Source organism: Simochromis diagramma, unplaced genomic scaffold (assembly GCF_900408965.1).
Source record: "Simochromis diagramma unplaced genomic scaffold, fSimDia1.1 OVJJ01000205.1, whole genome shotgun sequence".
Lineage (NCBI taxonomy): Eukaryota > Metazoa > Chordata > Actinopteri > Cichliformes > Cichlidae > Simochromis > Simochromis diagramma.
In genome coordinates this window covers 15,021,462-15,031,356 of record NW_024386782.1, presented here as the reverse complement: position 1 = coordinate 15,031,356, position 9,895 = coordinate 15,021,462, and positions in this window count along the sequence as shown.

Here is a 9,895-nt window from a genome sequence, read left to right as displayed (position 1 = left end):
TCAGTAATAGTAATAAATCACACAGCAATAGTACATTCACGTTGTTGTAAAAAGCATGATAATATATTAAGTAATCCAAAGTATTCAGAATACGTTACTGTCATTGAGTAACGTAACACTACACTACACTACACTACACTACACTACACTACACTACACTACACTACACTACACTACACTACACTACTATAAACTTACACCTTGCAGTGAGGCACACAAGGAAACACACAGCTTGAGGGACAACACGAAACTGACTCAGAGAAACAGGATTTAAATACACTGGGAAGTAACGAGGGGAATAAGACACAGAAGGAGGGCACAGCTGGGAGAAATCAGAACTGACGAGACAAGGAAGCAAAGCAGGACACATTCACATAAGACACGGACCTTCAAAGTAAAACAGGAAGTATAACACAGAGACGCGAACTTGACACAGTAGAGACAGCAACTAAGAAACACAGAGACATAACCATAAGGCAAAGAACCAAAAGACTAGAGATGATAAATAATACACACAGGGAAATCCTGAAACACAAGAAGCTCAAAACATGCGAAGACACAGACCAAGAAACGCGGACTTTACACAGAACAAAGGGGGCACAGGGAAACATGAGGGGCAAGGGATCAAAACTAGAAACCATAAAATAAATCACTCAAGTACTCGACAAAATACAAAAATTACAAAAGAACTAAAAACACTGGGTCAGAAGACCCAGGATCCTGACAAAGGCGTTTTTTAAAATAGAAACATTTCAAACTATTTACAGAACAATCAGGTGTTCTGCATCAAATTTGATGCCACACAAATTATTTGTGCTGCTCCAAAAATAATTTCTGTCCACTATGAGATAAAGGAGAACAACAGCCTGATACCCTACGGTGGCTCCTAGAGACAAAGCACGTACAAACTCCAAAACACATGCAAACTCCAAAACACTTGCAAACTCCAAAACACTTGCAAACTCCAAAGCACTTGCAAACTCCAAAACACTTGCAAACTCCAAAACACTTGCAAACTCCAAAACACTTGCAAACTCCAAAGCACTTGCAAACTCCAAAGCACTTGCAAACTCCAAAACACTTGCAAACTCCAAAACACTTGCAAACTCCAAAGCACTTGCAAACTCCAAAACACTTGCAAACTCCAAAGCACTTGCAAACTCCAAAACACTTGCAAACTCCAAAACATGTGCAAACTCCAAAGCACTTGCAAACTCCAAAACACTTGCAAAATCCAAAACACTTGCAAACTCCAAAGCACTTGCAAAATCCAAAACACATGCAAACAACAAAACACAACAGAAGTGCTCCACGACGCTAGGGGCAGTGTTGAGCTCGATTTGCAAAATAAATGGCAAGTTTGTCTGTATGGGACGGTCTAGTCTCCGTCGCGCTTCCCAGGTTACCTATCTGAGGCTGAGGCCACAGGACAGTAAAACATGATTTTTGGGCTTCATTTCTGTACTGAACAGTCATTTAAGATTAGTTAGTAAATAACAATCAGCTAATGTTGTTCATGAGACTAAAGTCATATCACTTTGGTAATGTAAATATAATATGGCCAATATTATAGTTATTTTATTAATCATTATTAGCTATTACAGCAGTGAACATGAACTCTGTGTCAAATACTGAGCCTCAGTACAGATTCAAGTTGCAGTTATTTATATGTCTTATCACCTTAAATCTTCACTCAAAGACAAGTATCTTTGACAGTGCATATATAGGTGTATCATATATAAGAGACAAATGTTGTTCCTTCAGTATGTTGGCATTACTAAATTTGGCTCATTGCTTACATATATTTATAAAAAGAAAATGTACAAGCTGTGATAACTGTTTCTGATAAAATGAAGAGTAGACTGATATATTGAATATTCCTTTATTGGGTGAGAAAATCAGACCATGTCATAACTGCTTTAAGTCATACAGAATAGATATCAGAGCCTTAAACAGGCTGACTTCTGCTAAATGGGTCAAACTGGGCAGAAAGTATACAAACACATAACATCCTTATAGAATATGATGTAACACTATAGATCAACTTACCTCAGAATATATAAAGCATATAAACAATTACAGCAATATGATGCAACAAACACAGCAGTACTACTAATCCAAAATACTCAAAGCTTCATAGAACTGAAACAAACATTTATTTTTAGGTCCGTTCTGCTGCTGATGCATACTTTATGTTTCTGAACATTAAACTTGTTTCTGTCTTTCATAGTGTGTAACTTGAAGGCCCTGAGTACTTTCTCCCACACTGAAAACACTGGGAGGATAAAATTATTTGAACATTACCTAATAAGACTGATTCAGGACAGACAATTAGTTATTTTAAACTTTTCTAGCAGTCCTTCACAAACAGGGAACAGTCTGTCTATTCTCTCCATCTGTCAGCTGCTGCTGGCTCTTCCTCCTCCTCTTCCTCACACACTGCTGAGTTTGTCCTGGTGGATCATCAGGGGTGCAAAGCCTCACAGATGATGTGCAGCAGTGGGTCCCTCAGTCTGTCCTCACTCTGGACACTTGCAGTTGTCACACATGGAAATCAAATGTGTGATAAGCTGCAGGATTCAAACACAAGTGTGACTTATAAATGAATGTTCATACTTTTATTACACAATCAGAGAGAAAGAAAAAGAGAGAGAGTGCAGGACAGACAGACAGGTGACAGTCTCAGGTGTATACACTACTACAAAACAGCACAAAAGAAGGAGGACTGTGTTATTACGAAACAAGAAGAGTTCCAAGATGGTACAGTGGACACATGTGTGACTCCTGTGATTAAAGCATCTTTCTTTCAGCTTAACGAGTGAACCGTCAGCTCGTTCAAACACACGTTAAAGTCCGTTTGGCTCGACACCACCGAACAGAGGCAGCAATATAACATAGCTAATATTAACCCCTGGAGGATCTTAGAAAAATGCATACACTATCGGACCTAGAGCCACAAATCGACCCAAGACTCTCCAGGGGTTAACAGTGCAGTGAATCCTGCTTGTGCCATGATATTCAGGACTGCAAACCGAGCAGCATCACTGACTTTCAGCTTGTTGTGTTTGTGGATATATGACTGACTTTAATTATCCATAAAATCATCACATTCTCTGTAAGATTAAAGTCAACTATTGAACGGCGTATATTTTGAAGTAAAGGCTTTAAAACCAAGTTAGTACAAACATCGCTAATGTCACATAACTTTCCCGACATGTGGCCAACAGTAATGTTTTAATGTTCTTCATTATAAAAACATTTGCGCATAAATAAGTGACATAATATTCAGTACTTCTGAAAGTTTACTCTTCGGCGGCTCCGCTTCCGCCGTTTTTTTCGGCAAAATTATCCACACCACTGCCGCGCTATGAAATCTGGGATATGTTGGGCCATGAAGGCTACACCGACCCATCCTTAAAATTCAGGGAAATTAAGGACGCATTTGAGGGCCGCATTTCGAGCAGTCTTTGAATTGGGACAGCCTTCGTCGTGTCGCTGTGACGTAATCGGCCTTAAAATGCGGCCTTTAAGGCTGCAGCCCAAATCCGGTCATTGGTACTTCCTGGCTTGTGTAGTTACTAGGTAACAAAAGCTCAACACTGCCCCTAGCGTCCTGGAGCACTTCCGTTGTGTTTTGGAATTTGCATGTGTTTTGGGGTTTGCAAGTGTTTTGGAGTTTGCATGTGTTTTGGAATTTGCATGTGTTTTGGGGTTTGCATGTGTTTTGGAGTTTGCAAGTGTTTTGGAATTTGCATGTGTTTTGGAATTTGCATGTGTTTTGGGGTTTGCATGTGTTTTGGAGTTTGCAAGTGTTTTGGAGTTTGCATGTGTTTTGGAGTTTGTACGTGCTTTGTCTCTAGGGGCCACCATAGATACCTGCAGGCCTGACAACAGGAGATGCATCACTCCTGTAACATCTGTAACATTCAGTAGTCGCCTCATTGTTCTGACACACACAACAAAACTATTGACTACACTACACACTAGCTACACAAGATTTGCGCTAAACATCGCAGATCTCTCACATCTCAAAACACCGCCGTCACTCCTAAAACTTCCCCCCTTCCTAAACAACTAAATGCCATGTTGCCATATCATTTTTTGATTGGTCGACATAGTACATTTTTCGACCAATAGGAAAGGGTGGGGGGTTTTTTGGTTTTGTTTTTGCTCACAGGCTTTCGAGCGTTTTCCTTATAAAACACCGTTTTTACCGTTTCTTCCCACAGTAAATATAAACAACGATAGTATTCAGGAAGGAAACCAAACATTGCATATATTTTTATCATAACTCTGGTTTTACGTGTCCTATCAACACAATTTAAAAACTGGTATAAAGTCAATTATACCAGTTTTTCCTCACAGGGTTACTGAATTCCGTCAATTGTTCCGTCTGTCCTGCTCACATCTCCAATGGTTGTGCACGTTGTCATTAACGTGGCTTCACTCCGCAGCCACGCCGCTTTGCTAGCTAAAACACAGGTGTCGGCATATAAGGACGCTGTCATAGCCTGTCAATCACGTTGATTAGCTGCGTATATACGAATGTGAATCGCATTATTGGCTGGACTATGGGATAAGGTGGCATTGTTCTAATCCCATACGGGAGCAGCCAGTTACTTACTGACTAACACTGCAAAACAGAATTGTTAAAGTATTGATTTTAATTTCAATTCAGGTTGGACTTTTTTTTTGTGCGCAGAGACCGTGCCAGCAGTGCGCAATTGCGCACGCGCGCAGCTTAGAGGGAACGTTGGCCTCCACTGTGTTTTACAGATGGCTGTGCAGTCTCACTGCTATACCCCTCTCCTGTCCTACTTACATATTGAAGATTTGAAACAAAAAATTCCAATTTTTAGATTAATCTTCCCAGACCTTTGTTTTTCTCTGATCTTTCATTCCAGTTCTTGTGTAGTTCAGCATACCTCACCCCTTTCTCTGCATTTCCCATCCTTAAGAATGGTTTCTTTACAGTCAACCTCCCATTAAAACCATTTTGTCTCTGACAAGACCCGAACTCTTTCATACCCAGCATTTTTTTTTTATTTCTCTTTGCTCTTTGGCCTGATTGGGGGGAAAAACAAAACAAAGAATTATCTTTTCACCTGATGTAGTTTCTGAGAAAAAAGATATCCACATATGAGGACATTCATTTTTAAATTTCAGTAGAACACCATAAAGTCACAATTGAGTAATGATGTGCAACTCATCTTTATCTGGTGTCTGAACACAGCAGCATTTTCCCAAGTACAAAAACAAAATGGGAAACAACAATTGTGCCCCTTTGAGCAATATGGCTCATTTGAAGTGCTGCTAAGAGTTGCAGGAAGACGTATGTCTGTAACAAAGTACAAAAAAGTAAAAGATTTCTGAACATCGCATGAAACACAAAACGTTTCACTCCAAAACTGCTACTTCAACTTTTCCCCCCCAGTGAGAACATGTTTGTAAAATTTAGTATTGTGGTCTAGACAACCCACATACAGTATGTGAACGCCAGGTCCTACGAGGTTAACGTCTTAACTTTCAGATACTGTTCATCTGCTGTGGATAATTTAGGCCTCACATTGCTTCTTTTCTCCACTGTCCTCTTTCCTCAGATTTTTTAAGGACACAAAACACCATGCTATGATATGCCACACTTTCAGCTAATAGCTCTTTGTTAGTGCAAATACAGCATTTTATGCTTGTCAGACTTTATCTTTGGCCTTTTGTAGATTCAGCTAAAGACACGAGAACAAATGATAAACAGCTTAACTTGAGTTCGATGCCTTTTTATGTTTGAATACTTCAAGTCAGTATTAAGTGGCTCAAGCAAAAACAAATAATTAAAAAAAAAATCTTGAAAATGTGTCAGGTACAAGGACTGGACTTAAAAGTATTGAATAGCAGTCAATAACCTTCAGAAACCCGTGAGAACTAAATCTAAAGTGTGTCGTTATCTCATAATCAATCATACTTACGCCATGTAGAGTAAGTCAACCATTTAAAGACAAACCATTTTATGTTAAAAATAGAGCTCTGATCTGATCCCTACACCACGAAGCAAGTTCAACCAGAATACCTTTCTGCTATCTGGATTCACTTATCCCAACATTTACAGCTGAGATAAGCAGTTACATAAATCAACCAAGTTAACCCAGTGTTTCCTTTTCATGAAAGACATCGTGTTAGCAGCATTTGACTCATCTAAAAGGGAAGTTTCCCATGTCACGTGACTCTTCTTTCACAGAATTATTGTTATCATTGCCCCCTACTCCAGAGACTTTATCAGACACGATGATTAAAAATCTAAAATAAATTAAAAAACATTTGCAAAACAGACACCCAATTAATCCTGCAATTAAAATAAATAAATAAATCTATCTCGTGATTTAGCACACAGAACTGTAGTCACAACCTTATTCAAGATTAGTTTAATCACTGAGTGCGCTCTCAGAGCTGTTTTTTATTTCTTAGGTGACAGTAAACCGGTTTCATTTAAAAATGAAAGCTTACAGTCCCACAGCCTGATAAAGGAGATGTGAAAATAGCTTTGGTATGCCGGCACATACAAGTGAAATTAATTTGAACATTGTATTTTTGGTGTGCTCTGTGTAATTGCAGTTCAAGTAAAAAGGACTACACAAATCTCAAGTATAAGAAATATTTTTGCATCTAGGTAATCTAAAAGCATTGCTCTTCTGACAAAGGAAATATGGCTTCATGTGTTATCTGCCAAAACTGATCTCAGAAATAGTAGGATAGAGCAAGTTTGGTTCTCACACTGTACTCTTGCATGAATTGCTGATCAGTGAAGGGTCTTTCAACAACAACTGCTTCATTAAATTGAGGTTTAAGGTGCTGCCATAAGATTGGTTTCCTTTTTTTTAACAAAAAGTAATGAACCATCAATGACACGCTGACATTTTGTGATGACCAACTCCAGTCTACCCTACTGCTGGCAATCCAAGGTTATACATTTGTCATAAGTGATGTGTGTTACTGTGAATAAGTTAGAGGGTTGCTAAATCAAGGCTAGCAACCTTAAAAAGGAAGATCCCAGAGACTTTCAAACTGACAGTTCAGATTCAGGTTGATATGACTATAGTTCATTTTTCTTCTCACGTGTTTACATAGACTTGCTCACTACTGCACGAATTACTTGTTGGAAAATAGTAAAAGATACAGTGAAATTCTGGCCTTTAATGACATCAGTAACTCAGTTCAAAATACAGTCATGGGAATCTCACTTGTTTTATGGCTTTAAAACAGGCTACATTATTAAAGTATGGGACGATCGTGGCTCAAGAGTTGGGAGTTTGCCTTGTAATCGGAAGGTTGCGGGTTCGAACCCGGCTTGGACAGCCTCGGTCATTGTGTCCTTGGGCAAGACACTTCACCCGTTGCCTACTGGTGGTGGTCAGACGGCCTGGTGGCGCCAGCGTCTGGCAGCCTCGCCTCTGTCAGTGCGCCCCAGGGTGGCTGTGGCTACAATGTAGCTTGCCATCACCAGTGTGTGAATGTGTGTGTGTGTGAATGGGTGGATGACAGGTTGTGTAAAGCGCTTTGGGGTCCTTAGGGACTGGAAAAAAAGCGCTATACAAATACAGACCATTTACCATTTGCCATGTAAAGTCCTGAATTTCACTGCTCACATGTAGAATCATTCACAAAAATGATCGCTGGTGTTAAATACACTAGGCATTAGGTGGTGTCTATTACAAACATTACTGATGTTTACTACTTTTTAAACCCATTGATAACTACCTTTAGTTGTCTATGAGTCTTATTGATAGTTAATTACTTTTTTGTTGCAATTATGCAATTATTGCAATAAAGGAAGACAACACACAGCACAACATAGAGGCAAAAGTGTGACAATCAATCCCCTGTTTACCCTATTGGAATAATCTGGTTACACAGGTTTGAGATGTTTCCCAGGAATAGTAAGTAAGTTACATAAGTCACCAGCATTTGTTGTGTTGTCAGCCAGCATAAGTTACCATGGCGTTATACGTGAACCACGTTTCTACAACAGAAACCTCAGTGTTAACTCTGAGATTACCTGGATCAGATGAAATCCGGCTTCTTTTGGCACCAAATCGCAACTGTGACGTCAAGGTGTGGCCAGCAAAGTTCCCCTCTCTTTTATTGTAAAGAAGTTTGACCACATATTTAATCTGTGAAATAGCTTACCAGAAAACCCAACATGTGCAATTTCAACTGTACATCTCAGTTTTTCTACATGATAAAGAAATACTGTTGTAGCGATTTAAACAAAAAACAAAAACAAAAAACAAAACAAAAACAAGCTGTGAGCATGACTTTTTGGGCTCGAGTTGTAAGAAATAACTTTTTCAAGACAGACTGTCTTGTAATTATAAAACTGAAAATTTTTGTTAAATCGTTTTTTCCCCTTCACAACAAAAAATAAAAATAAATCAAAAGAAATAGTGAAAAACATTTTTTGAAAAGAAATCCTCTGGGTCAAATCGGACACCCTTCGACACCCCTTCCCCTTAGCTAGCGGAAAAGACAAAGTATCTTGTCATCAGGATTGTGTATCTGGGAACAATGAATGACAAATATTTTACCAGGTATAGTATGACAATGCTATTACCAGGTAGCTTACCATAGATTCCAGCAATAAATAGTGTTTCTGATGATCTGGAAATAATTTCACCCTGGTGCAAACAGAAAGATTTGGAAATCACCAATTTAGAAAAGAAGCAATACAACAGAGGAAGCCATGATTATCTTGACTTCCTTCATGACGATAGAAAGCGATGCATGAGTATGATGTAACAAAACCAAAGGTGCCACCTCAGAAAGTCCTGAAACCAAAGAGGGGTTTCTTGTTACGTGTCTTTTAGAGAAAAAAACAGTAGGGAAAGCACAGCACAAAAGTGAAATAGGCAGGATGTTGGTATTCAGCCTATACGTGGATAACCACATCTTGCCCGTCTTTCATTGAAACGTAAGCGGAGTTTTATGGTCTCACTCACGTCATCAGGAATTCACCTAACAAGAAGTCAAATAGTACTCCTTGATTAGTAAGTAAACCAAACGCTGAATCAGACTATAAAATTCCCAGAATCATGTGATGGAAACCTTAGGGTGTGTCTGTGTCACAGCAGGGTAGGTACTCAGCTTTGTGTGCCAAGGTATTCTGCTAATACACACCAGCCTGTGTCATCAGGTGTGTTCATGAAAATTTGAAGACGTGTCTGGGTACTATTACAGACATGTACAAAATTGTACATAAAAACACAGGTCTTACAGCTCTATATTAGTATTTTATAAACCATTTGCTAATATTTCCCAGGTGTTTCAGTTATTTATAGGAAAAGGTTCAGTAGCATTAAATCCACATAGATTCTTCTTCTTGTGGGGACTGTGGTGAACAAAATGACGTATGCTGGGAGTAGATAAAATGAAGCAATTAAAAAAATTTTTTGTATGCTCTGCTATGCAGTTGCATCAGATTCTCTCAGGCAGTTCAATACATCTGATGTGTTGTGCCTGGTCTGGGGTGTAGTGTGTCAGTGGCAGTAAATCGTAGATTATAAAAGAGATTCAAAGACCTTGGGCACCCTTTACTGAGCAACCAGTTTAGGTAAAGGATCTTTAATGTTGGTGATTGACAAAGTTAACTATGAAATTTCACAATGCAGATAACAGATGAGCAGCACGGGTCCGTACTTTATAGGATTTGTATTTTCTTTAAAAAAAAAATCAATTTTTTTGAACACTTGTTGATTTTATAAGCTATGTCTGAGTTCTAGTTTGCACTCTAACTTCCTGCATCTAAATTTAGGTAAAGCTGAGGTTATTGTACTCAGCCCTAAAAACATCGTAGACACATGATGTCCAACCAGGTGCTTACTCCAGATGGCATTACCTTGGCATTCAG